General features: G+C 36.8%; 1 protein-coding gene across 3 annotated transcripts in view; it reads left to right on the top strand.

Annotated features, from left to right (window-relative positions):
* GRIA4 (glutamate ionotropic receptor AMPA type subunit 4) overlaps positions 1-17,497 on the top strand; it is a gene marked incomplete at both ends in the record, with an annotated part of 489,699 nt that overhangs the window by 383,091 nt on the left and 89,111 nt on the right. The window lies entirely within an intron of this gene.

The raw sequence follows: 17,497 nt of genomic DNA, 5'->3' as shown, positions 1-17,497 counted from the left end.
ATTTTTCTATTTTTATTTTATTTTTTATTTTGATTTTTCTTTGATGTTGCTTTGGATTTTTGTTTCTTTATTGTTTCTATTTTTTCTATCTTCCTTTGTTGTTTTTTTGTGTGTCTGGTTTTTGTTTTCTTTACTTTTTTGTTTCTTATTTTTTTGTTTCTTTGGTTTTGTTTTTATTGTTTGTCTTATTTTCTATTTGTTTGCTTTCTTTTCTTTTTTTTTTTTTTTTTTGCCATGTTGGATGGCTTGTGGGGTATTGGTTCCCCAACCACGGGTCAAACCTGAGCCCTGTGGTGGGAGTGCCAAGTCCTGGCTGCTAGAGGCCCAGAGAATTCCTGGCCCCAGAGAATATTAATATGTGTGAGCTCTCCCAGGATTCCTCATCTTGGCACAAAGACCCACCTCCATGCAATAGCCTGCAAGCTACAGTGCTGGATCCCTCAGGCCAAACAACCAGCAAGACAGGACAGAAACCCACCCATCTGCAGACAGACTGCCTAAAGCTATACTAAGCTCATAGACACGCCTAAACACACCCCTTGACACAGCCCTGCCAAGCAGAGGGAAAAGACCCATCTCCACCCACCAGAGCGCAGGCACCAGTCCCTCCCAAAAGGAAGCCTACACAAGGCTCTGGACCAAACTCACCCACCAGGGGACAGAAACCAGAATCAAGAGGAACTACGACCCTGCAAAGGAAACCACAAACACAATAAGTTAAACAAAAAGAGACAACAAAGAAATATGTTGCAGATGAAGGAGCAATCCAAAAACTTACAAGAGCAACTAAATGAAGAGGAGACAGGCAATAAACATGAAAAAGAATTCAGAGTAATAATAGGAAGGATGACCCAAGATCTCAGAAAAAGAATGGAGGCATGGATCCAGAAGATACAAAAATGTTTAAGAAGGACATAGAAGAACTAAAGAACAAACAAACAGTGATGAAGAATACAATAACTGAAATGAAAAAATATACTAGAAGGAAGCAATGGCAGAATAACTGAGGCAGAAGAAAGAATAAGGAAGCTGGAAGACAGAATAGTGGAAATTACTGACACAGAAGACAGTAAAGAAAAAGAATAAAAAGAAATGAGGACAGTAATAGAGATCTCTGGCACAACATTAAATGCACAAACATTCAAATTATAAAGGTCCCAGAAGAAGAAGAGAAAGAGAAAGGGTCGGAAAAAACATTTGAAGAGATTATATTCGAAAACTTCCCTAACATGGGAAAGGAAATAGTCACCCAAGTCCAGGAAGCACAGAGAATCCCATCTATGATAAGCCAAAGGAGAAACACACTGACATACATATTAATCAAACTAACAAAAATTAAATACAAAGAAAAAGTACCAAAAGCAGCAATGGAAAAGCAACAAATAGCATACAAGGGAACCCCCATAAGGTTAACAGCTGATTATCCAGCAGAAATTCTGCAGGCCAGAAGGAGTGGCATGATATATTTAAAGTGATAAAAGGGGAAAACCTACAAACAAGAATACTCTAACTAGTAAGGCTGTCATTCAGATTCGATGGAAAAATAAAAAACTTTACAGACAAACAAAATTAAGAGAATTCAGCACCACAAAACCAGCTTTACAACAAATGCTAAAGGAACTTCTCTAGGCAGGAAACACAATAGAAAGAAATGACCAGCAAAAACAAAAGCAAAACAATTAAGAAAACGGCAGTAGGAACATACATAATGATAACTACCTTAAATGTAAATGGATTAAATGTTCCAACCAAAAGATGCACACTGGCTGAACGGATACAAAAACAAACACATATATATGCTGTCTACAAGAGACCCACTTCAGACCTAGGGACAAATACAGACTGAAAGTGAGAGGATGGAAAAAGACATTTTATGCAAATCAAAAGAAAACTGGAGTAGCAATAGTCATATCAGACAAAATAGACTTTAAAATAAAGACTGTTACAAGATACCAGGAAAGACATCACATGAAGGGATCAATCCAAGAAGAAGACATAACAATTGTAAATGTATATGTACCCAATATAGGACCACATCAGTATAAAGGCAAATGCTAACAGTCATAAAAGGTAAAATCAACAGTAACACAATAATCATAAGGGACTTCAACACCCCACTTACACCCATGGATAGATCATTCAGACAGAAAATTAGTAAACGGGGAGACCTTCAAGATGGCAGAGGAGTAAGATGTGGAGATCATCTTCCTCTGCACAAATATATCAGAAATAAATCTACATGTGGAACAACTCCTATAGAACACCTACTGAATGCTGGCAGAAGACCTCAGACTTCCCAAAAGGCAAGAAACTTGCCATGTAAATGGGTAGGGCAAAAGGAAAAAGAAAAAACAGAGACAAAAGAATAAGGATGGGACCTGCACTTCTGGGAGAGAGCTGTGAAGGAGGAAAAGTTTCAACACACTAGGAAGCCCCTTCACTGGCAGAGACAGGGGGTCGGTGGAGGCAAAGCTTCAGAGCCACGGAAGAGAACGCAGCAATAGCAGTACACAGGGCAAAGCAGAGAGTTTCCCGCACAGAGGATCAGTGCTGACCAGTACTCACCAGCCTGAGAGGCTTGTCTGCTCACCCACCAGGGCGGGTGGAGGCTGGGAGCTTAGACTTGGGCATTGGAGGTCAGATCCTAGGGAGAGGACTGGGGTTGGCTGCATGAACACAGCTTGAAAGGAGCTAGTGCACAACAGTTAGCTGGGAGGGAGCCCGTGAAAATGTTTGGGATTCAGATTACCACCTAAGAGAGCTCCAGAGTTGGGCACGAGTGACGGCTATCAGTGCAGACACCAGAGACAGGCATGAAATGCTAACTCTGCTGCTGCAGCCACCAGCAAGCCTGTGTGTAAGCACAGGTCATTATCCACAACTCCCCTCCTGGAAGCCTCTGCAGCCTGCCATGGCTGGGGTCCCGTGATCCAGGGACAACTTCCCCAGGAGAACACATAGCGTGCCTCAGGCTGTTGCAACATCACATCAGCCTCTGCCACCTCAAGTTCACCCAGCATTCCATACCTCTCCCTCCCCCTGGCTTGAGTAAGCCAGAGCCCCCTAATCAGCTGCTACTTTAATCCCGTCCTGTCTAAGTGAAGAACAGACACCCTTAGGTGACCTCCATGGAGAGGTGGGGCCAGATCCAAAGCTGAACCACAGGAGCTGTGCAAAGAAAGAAAAGAAAGGGAAATTTCTCCCAGCAGCCTCAGGAGCAGCAGATTAAATCTCCACAATCAACTTGATGTACACTGCATCACTGGATACCTGAATAGACAATGAATCATCCCAAAATTGAGGTGGTGGACTTTGGGAGCAACTGTAGATTTGGGGTTTGCATTCTGCATCTAATTTGTTTCTGGTTTTATGTTTATCATAGTTTAGTATTTACAGTTTATTATCATTGGTAGAATTGTTTATTGATTTGGTTGCTCTCTTCCCTTTTTTAATATAGATATATATATTTTTTTCCTTTTCCTCTTTTTGTAAGTGTGAATTTGTATTCTTCTCTGTGTGATTTTTTCTGTATAGCTTTGCTTTTACCATTTGTCCTAAGGTTCTGTCTGTCCCTGTCCTTTTTTGTTTTTTAGTATAATTTTTAGGGTTTGTTATCATTTGTGGATCTGTTTATTTGTTTGCTTGCTCTCTTCTTTCTTTCTTTCTTTTTTATGATTTTTTAATGTTTAAAATTAAAAAAAATATTTTAATAAATTTATTGTGTTTTATTTTTTCCTTCTTTCTTTTTTCCTCCTTTTCTTCTGAGCTGTGTGGTTGACAGGGTCTTGGTGCTCCAACTGGGTGTCAGGTCTGTGCCACTGAGGTGGGAGAGCTGCATTCAGGACATTCATCCACCAGAGACCTCCCAGCTCCATGTAATAGCAAATGGAGAGAGCTCTCCCAGAGATCTCCATCTCAAGGCTAGAGCCAGCTACACTCAAGGAACAGCAAGCTACAGTGCTGGAGACCCCATGCCACACAACTAGCAAGAGAGGAACACAACACCACTCATTAGCAAAGAGGCTGCCAAAAGTCATAATAATGTCACAGACACACAAAAACACACCACTGGACGTGGTCCTGACCACCAGAAAGACAAGATCCAGTCTTATCCACCAGAACACAGGCACCAGTCCCCTTCAGTGGGAAGCCACTGAACCAACCTTAGCCAATGGAGGCAGACACCAAAAATAATGGGAATTACAAACCTGCAGCCTGTGGAAAGGAGACCCCAAACACAGTAAGTTAACCAAAATGAGAAGACAGAGAAACACACAGCAGATGAAGGAGTAAGGAAAACCCACCAAACCATACAAAGGAAGAGGAAATAGGCAGTCTACCTGAAAAAGAATTCACAATAATGATAGTTTGATGATCTAAAGTCTTGGAAATAGAATGGAGAGCATACAAGAAATGTTTAACAAGGGCCGAGAAGAACTAAAGAGCAAACAAACAATGATGAATGACACAATAAATGAAATTAAAAATTCTCTAGAAGAAATCAATACCAGAATAACTGAGACAGAAGAACAGATAAGTGACTGGGAAGATAAAATAGTGGGAATAACTACTACAGAGCAGAATAAAGGAAAAAGAATCGAGGACAGTTTCAGAGACTTCTAGGACAACATCAAAAGCACCAACATTAAAATTATAGGGGTCCCAGAAGAAGAAGAGAAAAAGAAAGGGACTGAGAAAATATTTGAAGAAATTATAGTTGAAAACTTCCCAAATATGGGAAAGGAAATAGTTAATCAAGTCCAGGAAGCACAGAGAGTCCCATACAGGATAAATCCAAGGAGAAACACGTCAATACACATATTAATCAAACTATCAAAAATTAAATATAGAGAAAAAATGTTAAAAGCAGCAAGGAAATAAAACAAATAACATACAAGGGAATCCCCATAACGTTAACAGCTGATCTTTCAGCACAAACTCTGCAAGCCAGAAGGAAGTGGCAGGACATACTTAAAGTGATGGAAAGGAAAAACCTACAACGAAGATCACTCTACCCAGCAAGGATCTCATTCAGATTCGAAGGAGAAGTTTAAAACTTTACAGACAGGGCTTCCCTGGTGGTGCAGTGGTTGAGAGTCCACCTGCCAATGCAGGGGACACAGGTTCATGCCCCGGTCCGGGAAGATCCCACATGCCGCGGAGTGGCTAGGCCAGTGAGCCATGGCTGCTGAGCCTGCATGTCCGGAGCCTGTGCTCCACAATGGGAGAGGCCCCAACAGTGAGAGGCCTGTGTACAACAACAACAAAAAAACTTTACAGACAAGCAAAAGCGAAAAGAATTCAGCACCACCAAACCAGCTTTACAACAAATGCTAAAGAAACCTCTCTAGGCAGGAAACACAAAAGAAGGAAATGACCTACAATAACAAACCCAAAACAATTAAGAAATTGGGAATCGGAACATACATATCAATAACTACCTTAAATGTAAATGGATTAAATGGTCCAGTGAAAAGACATAGACTGGCTGAATGGATACAAAAACGAGACCCATATATATGCTGTCTACAACAGACCCACTTCATACCTAGGGACCCATACAGACTGAAAGTGAGGGGATGGAAAAAGATATTCCAAGCAGATGGAAATTAAAAGAAAGCTGGAGGAGCAATTCTCATATCAGACAAAATAGACTTCAAAATAAAGACTATTACAAGAGACAATGAAGGACACTACATAATGATCAAGGAATCAATCCAAGAAGAAGATATAACAATTGTAAATATTTATGCACCCAATATAAGAGCACCTCAATACATAAGGCAAATGCTAAGTGCCATAAAAGGGGAAATTGACAGCAACACAATCAGAGTAGGGGACTTTAACACCCCACTTTCACCACTGGACCGATCATCCAAACTGAAAATAAATAAGGAAACACATGTTTTAAATGACACATTAAACAAGATGGACCTAATTGATATTTATAAGACATTCCATCCACAAAAAACAGAATACACATTTTTCTCAAGTGCTCATGGAACATTCTCCAAGATAGATCATATCTTGGGTCACAAATCAAGCCTTGGTAAATTTAAGAAAATTGAAATCATACCAAGTATCTTTCCTGATACAATGCTATGAGACTAGATATCAGTTACAGGGAAAAATCTGTAAAAAATACAAACACAAGGAGACTAAACAATACACTACTAAATAACCAAGAGATCACTGAAGAAATCAAAGAGGAAATCAAAAATACCAAGAAACAAATGAAAATGAAAACACGATGACCCAAAACCTATAGGATGCAGCAAAAGCAGTTCTAAGAAGGAAGTTTATAGCAATACAATCCTACCTCAGGAAACAAGAAACATCTCAAATAAACAACCTAACCTTACACATAAAGCAATTAGAGAAAGAAGAAGAACAACAACAACAAAAAAAAAACAAAGTTCATAAAAGGAAAGAAATCATAAAGATCAGATCAGAAATAAATGAAAAAGAAATGAAGGAAACAATAACAAAGATCAATAAAACTAAAAGCTGGTTGTTTGAGAAGATAAACAAAATTGAGAAACCATTAGCCAGACTAATCAAGGAAAAAGGGAGAGGACTCAAATAAATAGAATCAGAAATGAAAAAAGAGAAGTAACAACTGACACTGCAGAAATACAAAGGATCGTGAGAGATTACTAACAAGCAACTATATGCCAATAAAATGGACAACCTGGAAGAAATGGGCACATTCTTAGAAAAGCACAACCTTCCAAGACTGAACCAGGAAGAAATAGAAAATATAACCAGGCCAATCACAAGCACTGAAATTGAGACTGCGATTAAAAATCTTCCAACAAGCAAAAGCTCAGGATGAATACTATCAAACATTTAGAGAGGAGCTACCACCTATCCTTCTCAAACTCTTCCAAAATATTGCAGAGGGAGGAACACTCCCAAACTCATTCTATGATGCCTCCATCACCCTGATATCAAAATCAGACAAAGAGGTCACAAAGAAAGAATACTACAGTCCAATATCACTGATGAACATAGATACAATAATCCTCAACAAAATGCTAGCAAACAGAGTCCATCAACACATCAAAAAAATCATACACCATGATCAAGTGGGATCTAAATCAGGGCTACAAGGATTTTTCAATATCCACAAATCAATCAATGTGAAACACCACATCATCAAATTGAAGAATAAAAACCATATGATCATCTCAACAGATAGAGAAAAAGCTTTCAACAAAATTCGAAACCCATTTATGATAAACATTCTCCAAAAAGTGGGCAGAGATGACCATATATGTCAAACCCACAGCAAACACCATTCTCAATGGTGAAACACTGAAAGTATTTCCTGTAAGACCAGGAACAAGACAAGGATGCCCACTCTCACCACTTTTATTCAGTATATTTTTGGAAGTCCTAGACATAGCAATCAGAGAAGAAAAAGAAATAAAAGACATTCAAATTGGAAAAGAAATAGTAAAACTGTCATTGTTTGCAGAAAACATAATACTATTAATAAAAAAACTTAAAGATGCAACCAGGAAACTACTAGAGCTCATCGATGAATTTGGTAAAGTTGCAGGATACAAAATTAATGCACAGATATCTCTTGCATCCCTATACACTAGCAATGAAAGTTCAGAAAGAGAAAGTAAGGAAACAACCCCATTTACCATCGCATAAAAAAGAATAAAATACCTAGGAATAAACCTACCTAAGGAGGAAAAAGACCTGTACTCAGAAAACTATAAGATACTGATGAAAGAAATAAGAGATGTCACAAACAGATTGAGAGATATACCATGTTCTTGAATGGAAGAATCAATATTTTCAAAATGACTATACTACCCAAAGCAATCTACAGATTCAATTCAATCCCTATCAAATTACCAATGGCATTTTTCACAGAACTAGAAAAAAATATTTAAAATTTGTATGGAAACATGAAATACCTGGAATAGCCAAAGCAATCTTGAGAAAAAAAAGCAGAGCTGAAGGAATCTGGCTCCCTGACTTCAGACTGTACTACAAACCAGAGTGATCAAGACAGTATGGTACTGGCACAAAAACAGAAATATATATCAATGGAACAGGATAGAAAGTCCAGAGATAAACCCACACACTTATGGTCACCTAATCTATGACAAAAGAGGCAAGAATATACAGAGAAGAAAAGACAGCCTCTTCAATAAGTGGTGCTAGGAAAACTGGACAGCCACCTGTAAAAGAATGAAATTAGAACACACCCTAACACCATACCAAAAAAATCAACTCAAAATGGATTAAAGACATATATGTTATGCAAGATACTATAAAACTCTTAGAGGAAAACATAGGCAGAACACTCTTTGACATAAATCGCAGGAAGTTTTTTTTTTTTGATTCACCTCCTATAGTAATGAAAACAAAAACAAAATAAACAAATGGGACCTAATTAAACTTAAAAGTTTTGCACAGCAAAGAAACCATAAACAAAATGAAAAGACAACCCTCAGAATTGGAGAAAACATTTGTAAACAAATCACCCAACAGGGGATTAATATCCAAAGTATACAAACAGCTCATATACCTCAATATCAAAAAGACCAACAGCCCAATCAAAAAATGGTTGGAAGATCTAAATAGACATCTAGAAATGTCTATTTCTAAATAGACGTTCTTCCCCAAAGAAGACATACAGATGGTTAAAAAGCACATGAAAAGATGCTCAACATCATTAATTATTAGAGAAGGACAATTCAAAATCACAGCGAGGTATCACCTCACGCCAGTCAGAATGACCATCATCAAAAAATCTACAAACAATAAATGTGGAGAGGGTGTGGAGAAAAGGGAACCCTCCTACGCCATTGGTGGAAATGTAAACTGGTGCAGCCACTATGGAAACAGTATGGAGGTTCCTTTAAAAACTAAAAATAAAGCTACAATATGATCCAGCAATCCCACTCCTTGGCCTATATCTGAAGAAAACCATAATTCAAAAAGTTAAGTGCACTCCAGTGTTCATTGCAGTGCTATTTACAATTGCCAAGACATAGAAGCAACCTAAATATCCACCAACAGAGGAATGGATTAAGATGATGTGGTACATATATACAGTGGAATATTACTCAGCTACATAAAAAGAACAAAATAATGCCATTTGCAGCATGTGGATGGACCTAGAGATTGTCATTTTGAGTGAAATAAGTCAGGCAGAGAAAGACAAATATCATATATCATTTATATGTGGAATCTTAAAAAGGCTATAAATGAACTTATCTACAAAATAAAAATAGAGTTACAGATATAGAAAAAAAACTCATTTTTACCAGGGGGTAAAGGGGGGCAGGATAAATTGGAAGATTGAAATTGACACATACACCCTACTATATATAAAATAGATGACTAATAAGGACCTACTGTATAGCACAGGGAACTCTACTTAATACTGTGTAATAGCCTATATGGGAAAAGATTCTACAACAGAGTGGATATGTGTATGTTATAACAGATTTACTTTATTGTACACCTGAAACTAACACAATATTGTAAATCAACTATACCCCAGTAAAATTTAAAAAAATAAAAATTAAAAAAAATTAATTAAAATTTAAAAAAATAAAAAAAAATTTGAAAAATAAAAATTAAAAACAGTTAAAAGAAACTTCCCTCTTAGAACTGCTTTCACTGCATCCCATTGTTTTTGGAAATTAGTATTTTTATTTTCATTAGTCTCAAGGTATTTTCTGGTTTCCTCTTTGAATTCTTCATTGACCCATTTGTTTTTAGTAACATATTATTTATTCAACATTTGCTTGTGTCTTTTCCATTTTTCTTCCTGTAGTTGATATCTAGTTTCATACTGTTATGGTCAGAAAAAAATGCTTGATATAATTTCTATTCTTTTAAATATGTTGAGGCTTGTTTTGTGGCCTAGCATGTCATCTATTCTGTAGAACATTCTGTGTACACTTGAGAAGAATGTGTATTCTTCTGTTTTGGTATGGAATATCCTCTTGATATCTATTAAGTCCAACTGGTCTATTGTTTATTTTACAATCTCTGTTGCACTAGTGATTTTCTGTCTGGATGACCTGTCTATTGATGTAAGTTGGGTGTTAAAGTTCCCTACTGTTTTTGTATTATTGTTGATTTCTTCCTTTATGTCTATTAGTAGTTGCTTTATATATTTAGGTGCTCCTATTTTAGGTGTGTGTATGTTAATGATTGTTATATCCTCTTCTTGTATCAATCTCTGTATCATTATATCATATCCTTCTTTGTCTTTTGGTATAGACTTTTTTGGATACTCTGATTTGTCTCATATGAATATTGCTACTCCAGCTTTATTTGTCATTTCATGAGTATATTTTCCATCCCCTCACTTTCAGTCTGTGTGTCTTTAGATCTGAAGTGTGTCTCTTATAGGCAGCATATAGATGGGTCTTGTCCTTTTATCAGCCATCCTAAGTCTTTTGATTGTAGTATTTTGTCCATTGACATTCAAAGTGAGTATTGATAGGTATGTACTTATTGCCATTTTGTTACTTGTTTTCTGCTTGTTTTGTAGTTCTCTGTTCTTTTCTTTTAGTTTCTTCACTTGTGGTTTGATGATTTTCTTTTGTGGTATGCTAGTGTTTGGTTCTCTCTAGCTTTTGTGTATCTATTGTAGATTTTTGATTTTTGGTTACCATCAAGTTCATAAATGCTGACCTCTAACTATATCTACTTGTTTTGAACTGATAGTCACTTGTGTTCAAACACATTATAAACCATCTACTTTTTTACTCCCGTCCCCCACATTTTGTGTTTTGGATGTCATATTTTACATCTTCATATCTATTTCTTCACTATTTGTTGTAGTTATAGTTGATTTTCCTTTTTTGTGTCTTTTAACCATTATACTAGCTTATTTAAGTGGCTAATTCACAACATTTACTATATATTTTTCTTTACTAGTGGGGATTTTTTTCCTATAAGTTCTTCTTGGTGTAGCCTTTTCTTTTCCACTTAGATATGCCCCTTTAACACTTCCTGTAAGGTTGATTTAGTATTGATGAACTCTTTTAGTTCTTGCTTGACTGATAACTTCTTTAGCTCTCCTTTAATTCTGAATGATAGTCTTGACAGTTCGAGTATCATAGGCTGTAGGTTTTTCCCTATTTAGCACTTTAAATATACCATGATTCTGCCTTACTGACTGCGAAGTTTCTGCAGAAAAATCAGCTGATAGCCTTTTGGGGGTTTCCTTTTATATGACTCTTTGTTTTTCTCTTGATGCCTTTAAAGTTCTCTCTTTATCTCTAGATTTTGCCATTTTAATTATAATATGTCCTTGGGTGGTTCATCTTATCTATGACTCTCTATGCTTCCTGTACCTGGATATCTGTTTCCTTCTTCAGATTCGGGAAGTTTTCAGCCACAATATTATAAAATATACTGGCAATCATTTTCTCTCTCTCTTCTCCTTCTGGGACCCCTATAATGCCAATATTAGTACATTTGATATTGTCCAAGAGATATCTAAAATATCCTCATTTTTAAAAATTTGTTTGCTGTTCTGATTGGGTGATTTCCATTATTCTATCTTCCAGGTCCCTTATGTGTTCTTCTGCATCACCTAATCTGCTGTTATTCTTTCTATTTTTCATTTCAGTTATTGTATTCTTCAGTTCTGAATGGTTCTTTTTTATATTTTTTAGTTCTTTGTTTAAATTCTCATTGTGTTCATCTATTCTTTTCCCATGTTCCATTACCATTTTTATCACTAATGCTTTGAACTCTTTATCTGGTAAATTATCTCTGTTCTATTAGTTGTTTTTTCAGGTTTTTTTTTTTTCTTATTGTTCCATTTGGAACAAATTCTTCTTTCTTCTCATCTCGCTTAATTTTCTCTTTCTCTATAAAATTGGGTGACACAGTTACCCATCCTGGTTTTCAAGGGGTTTCCTTGTGTGGGAACATCTCGATACCATCTACATGTGCCCAGTGGCTTTCGTGGGGGGTCTGGATCTGAAGTGATCATGTTTCATGTTTTTCCCATGCCAGAATGTACTGGCAGCTATCATTTTGACAGGAGATGGTGCTGATGATGGAGAGACTTCATCTAGAGCCAAGTGTGATCTGGGGCTTTTCCAATGCTTAGTGGCTATCACTGCCCTATCATGGGTGGTATTGGGTCCCAAGTTGCTGGAGCAGATGCCCCAAGGTTTGGGTCAGAGCTAGTTCCACTTCCTCTAAGTGTGTGCCCTCCCCACTCCCAATAATGGCACCTTTGCCCCAGAGGGGAGCAGTGCTGGAGAAGAGGGACCAGAATATGTACCAGGTGGGGGCTGGCACATGTGTTGGGATAGTCTTGGCACACCAGTCAGACTTCCATGTTGCTCCTGATCTGCCACCTTCACAAACCCCAGTAATGGCCACCGTTGCCCCTTTCAGACACCATGCCAGCTCCATCCCCACCAATTGTGCACTCTCCTCAGCTATGGTAGTTTTTGCCCTAGTTGGGAGTGGCTGGAGCAAGAGGGGCTGGAGGAGGTGTTCATTGTAGGCCAGGGCACATGCTGGGGCAGTCATAGGTAACTGGCCAGAGTCCCAAGCTGTTTCAATTTGCTTCTTCTTCCTTGTTCCCACAGGTAAGCAAGTGTGTTTGTGTTCTTCATGAGCAGTCAATGTTTCTTACAGCCCTACTGTTAGTGCCACTGGTTTCCAAATCAGCTAAGGGGATTCATCTTCCCAGTGTTGGACCCCAGGGTTAGGATGCCCAAAATATGTGTGTATATGTATGTTTTATTTACACATCTAGAGGTACTGGTGAAAGCATATGGTGTCTCAATCAATTAAGCTTTGTTCTAGAAATTTCAAAGAAACATAGATACAGGAAAACTGTCTCTCTGGTGGTTCAATGTAGTCTGTTTTTCAAAGATTTAAATAAGAAAATTACTTGCTTACTTTGCCCTTGGCCTTTCTCTTTTCCAGTTATTTGTTCACTTTGCTCCCTGTTATTTTTCAAAGGCACATATGATTATTTCATTCCCCTGCTTAAATTATTTTCATTGGCTCCAGGCTACAAATTCAGTAAAAGAATTCATGCCCTTCAGAAAAGGGAAAGACCCCTTGGTCTTTCCAAGTCTACCTGCTTCCATCTCATCCTGCCACTGACTTCTTGCATTTCTCTCAAAATGACATACTGCAATTGCACCCATTGTTACCATCTTCTATCAGAGTAAGCATTCTAAATCTAAGTACCACACTACTAAAATCCTTTAGGATAAAGTATTACACTACTTACCTTAATGTACAAAGCTCTTTAAGATTTATCCCTGCTTAACCCAAGAGTCTCTCTCCCACTCCACCCTATATATGTCCCTTCCTAAAACCAAATTAATTCCCAGACCTAATGTTGCTTTTATGTTTGCAGCTTTAGCTTATGCTGTTTTCTACACCAGGAGGCACTTACCCCACCCAGTCTTAATTAACAGTTACTTCTTTTAGAAAGCTGTCCTTATATACCTAATCAGATAGCCACTCTTCTGGGTTCACAAATCACCCTGTACACTAATAGTACAGAAGACATTCATTGTTTTCCTTTATGAAATCATTATTTTATACTTCCTCTGTGCCAGATATTGTCCAACTTCCTGTAGCCTAGCAGCAAATGAGACATTAGCACCTCACAAGATCATTAAGGGAAGAAATAATGTCTTTTTTGACCTTGTAAAAAGGGCCATTATCCTTACTCTTTATGTGTTGAATGGTTTTTTATCCCCCAGCACCCAGCTTATGTCACTGTATTTATTTTGTTACTATAATTTTTCTAATTAATCCTCAAAATAGATAAACATATATCAGAAAATGGGGTTCAATATAATTTACCCAAGATAACACACATCTAATTCTCAAAATCAAGATTGAAGCTCTGTGCTGTCTAGTTGCAAAGAATAAATAAATTCAAATAAATAAACTCAAGATTAGTAAATAAGTTATATAGCCACAAAGTGACCATTCATTTAAGCATTTCCTATACCACCCTTAAGGGGGAATTTGGCCTTACAAACATTCTCTGTATTTATATTCAGAGCATTCTTCATCTCTCCTCCAGCAGTCAGATGATTTAAACACGGCCAGCAGTAACAATAAGGAACTGTTGATGTTTGTTCCAAGGCAATTTCCTTCAAGGCACATTCTTAAAATCGTCCTATCATTTAAAATTTACTATCACATCTAGGAAAACACCTGGCTCTGTCATAAAGTAGTATAAAATTATAGAATGTTCAGGTTATATCATTAAAAATTAACAGAATATATTCCTTACTTATTCCACACCACACACAGACACACACATGCACACACCATTCATGCTTCATTTAGAACGTAAGGAAATTAATATACAGAGAGGAAAGTGACTTGTCCACATTTCGGTGTCTGGTTAGTAAGAATGGAGACTAAAACTCAATTTTTGAAATTTGGAGTCTAGCAAGTTTTTACTCAAGTGCAATGACCCCAGTTAAAGATTCCATTAATTTGGAGACATTATTTTACTTTTTGCTTGGTGCTTCCTATATTTTTCAACTTTTCTGCATTGAGCATGTCTGACTCCACCATCTATCTACATGATCATCAAAACCGCATACTTTAAGTTAATTTTTAACCTAATTTTTAAAAGGTGTTAAGACAGAATCTCTCCCACTCTATTTAAGGTTCCTTGTTTTTAACTGCACCCAAGCTGTCTCAGTATGATTTAGTCAACCTGTGAACCTGAAATGCAAAACAGCAGAAATGTTATCTTAATTAGAAAAAGCATAAAATAAGTATTTATTAAACACCTATGATGTGATGGATGTATATAGATTTACATCAGTAATCATCAGGATATCTGAAGTTCTATAATTTATTAATTTCACTTTCCCCCTTATTCCCAGAGGATGTATGAACTATAAATGAAAATTTAAAGGAAAACCAAGTTGGAAATTAATATTTTCTTAGGATGTCACTAACCATTGTGAAATTCAAGCATTGTTGAATAGCCCATTTCAACAAGCAGAAGGCCTCTACCCTGGTTTCCCCTCTGCCTCTGGGACATTATTCACTTAGTTACTTAAACACTGACCACCTCCCTTCACTGCCCCAGGACTATAGAGTTACAATTTTATTACAGTGTTTCTCAGAACTTTCAGTTCCACAATATTCTCTGGGTGAAAACTGAAATCTAAACAGTCACCAAAGTAACCATTTCCAAGAAAACTTCTTCACAATCTAGATCCTATCAATTTGCTGTATAAAATTATTTTAAAATATATGAAGGAAAAAATATTGCCTGTACTCAAACAGACATAGCTAAAATTAACTGAACCACACACGCTTCTTTCAGATCATAACTAAAAGGAGCTTATAATCAGATGTGGTAATATTTTCACCTTTACCTTCAGCATAGCAGCAGGTGTAGAGCAAAGTGATTCAGTTATATACACATACACATATGTGTGTATATATATGTGTGTGTATATTTTTTTTTTCAGATTTTTTCCATTATAGATTATTACAAAATATTGAATAGAGTTCCCTGTGCTATATGGTAGGCTCTTGTTGTTTATCTATTTTATATGTAATAGTGTGTATCTGTTAATCCCAAACTCTTAATCTTTCCCTCACACCCCTTCCCCTTTGGTAACCATAAGTTTGTTTTCTATGTCTGTTGAGGCTGTTTTGTAAATAAGTTCATTTGTAGCATTTTTTCAGATTCAACATATAACTGATATCATATGATATTTGTCCTTCTCCATCTGACTTACTTCACTTAGTATGATAATCTCTAGGTCTATCCATGTTGCTGCATGCATTCATTCTTTTTATGGTTCAGTAATATTCCATAGTGTATATTTACCACATCTTCTTTATCCATTCATCTGTCGATGGACACTTAGGTTGCTTCCAGTCTTGGCTACTGTAAATAGTGCTACTATGAACACTGGGGTGCAAATGTCTTCAAATTAGAGATTTCTCTAGATATATGCCCTAGAGTAGAATTGCTGGATCATACGGTAACTCTATTTTTAGATTTTAAGGAACCTCCATACTGTTCTTCATAGTGGCTACACCAATTTACATTCCCACCAACAGTGTAAGAGGGTTCCCTTTTCTCCACACCCTTTCCAGCATTTATTATTTGTAGACTTTTTGAAGATGGCCATTCTGATTTGTGTGAGGTGATACCTCATTGTGGTTTTGATTTGCATTTCTCTAATAATTAACAATGTTGAGCATATTTTCATGTGCCTTTTGGCCATCTGTATGTCTTCTTTGGAAACATGTCGATTATGTCTGTTTAGGTCTTCTGACCATTTTTTGATTGGGTTGTTTGTGGGGGTTTTGCTATTAAGCTGTATGAGCTGTTTGTATATTTTGGAAATAAAGTCCTTATCGGTTGCATTATTTGCAAATATTTTCTCCCATTCTGTAGGTTGTCTTTTCATCTTATTTATGACTTCCTTTACTGGCAAAAGCATTTAAGTTTGATTAGGTCTAATTTGTTTATTTTTTGCTTTTATTTACTTTGCCTTGGGAGGCTGACCTATGAAACCTTGTTCAATTTATGTCAGAGATTGTTTTGCCTATGTTCTCTCCTAGGAGTTTTAAGGGATCATTTCTCATACTTAAGTCTTTAGGTCATTCTGACTTTATTTTTGTGTATGGTGTGAGGGGATATACTGACTTCATTGATTTATATGCAGCTGTCCAGCTTTTTCAAAACTACTTGCTGAAGAGATTGTCTTTTCTCCAGTGTATATTCTTGCCTCCTTTGTCAAAGATTAACTGACTGTAGGTGTGTGGGTTTATTTCTAGGCTGTCTATTATGTTCCATTGATCCATATGTCTGTTTTTGTGCCAAGACCATGCTGTTTTGGTTACTGTAGCTTTGTAGTACTGTCTGAAATCTGGGAGGGTTATGCCTCCACCATTGTTCTTTTTCTTCAAGATTGCTTTTCAATTCTGGGCCTTTTGTGGTTCCGTATAAATTTTAGAATTATTCATTCTAGTTCTATGAAAAATGGCATGGGTAATTTGATAAGGATCACATTAAATCTGTATGTGCTTTAGATAGTATGGCCATTTTAACAATGTTAATTCTTCCAATCCAAGAGCATGGGATATCTTTCCATTTCTTTGAATCATCTTCAATTTCCTTTATCATTGTTTTATAGTTCTTAGGATATAAGTCTTTCACCTCTGAGGTCAAGTTTATGCCTAGGTATTTTAAATTTTTTTTGATGTGATTTTGAAAGTTTATTTTTTACACTTTCTTTTTCAGATATGTATTGTTAGTGTAAAGAAATGCAACAGATTTCTGTAGGTTAATCTTGCATCCTTCTACCTTGCTGAATCCTTTTAGCAGTTCTAGTAGTTTTTATTTTCTGTATATAGTATCATGTCATCTGCATATAATGACAATTTTACCTCTTCCCTACCAATTTGGATACATTTTATTTCTTTTTCTTCTCTGATTGCTGTGGCTAGGACTTCCAATACTATGTTA

The sequence above is a fragment of the Hyperoodon ampullatus genome (assembly GCF_949752795.1).
Source record: "Hyperoodon ampullatus genome assembly, chromosome: 7".
Lineage (NCBI taxonomy): Eukaryota > Metazoa > Chordata > Mammalia > Artiodactyla > Ziphiidae > Hyperoodon > Hyperoodon ampullatus.
Note: the sequence above shows the minus strand (reverse complement) of the source record. Positions and strands in the feature narration are given on the sequence as shown.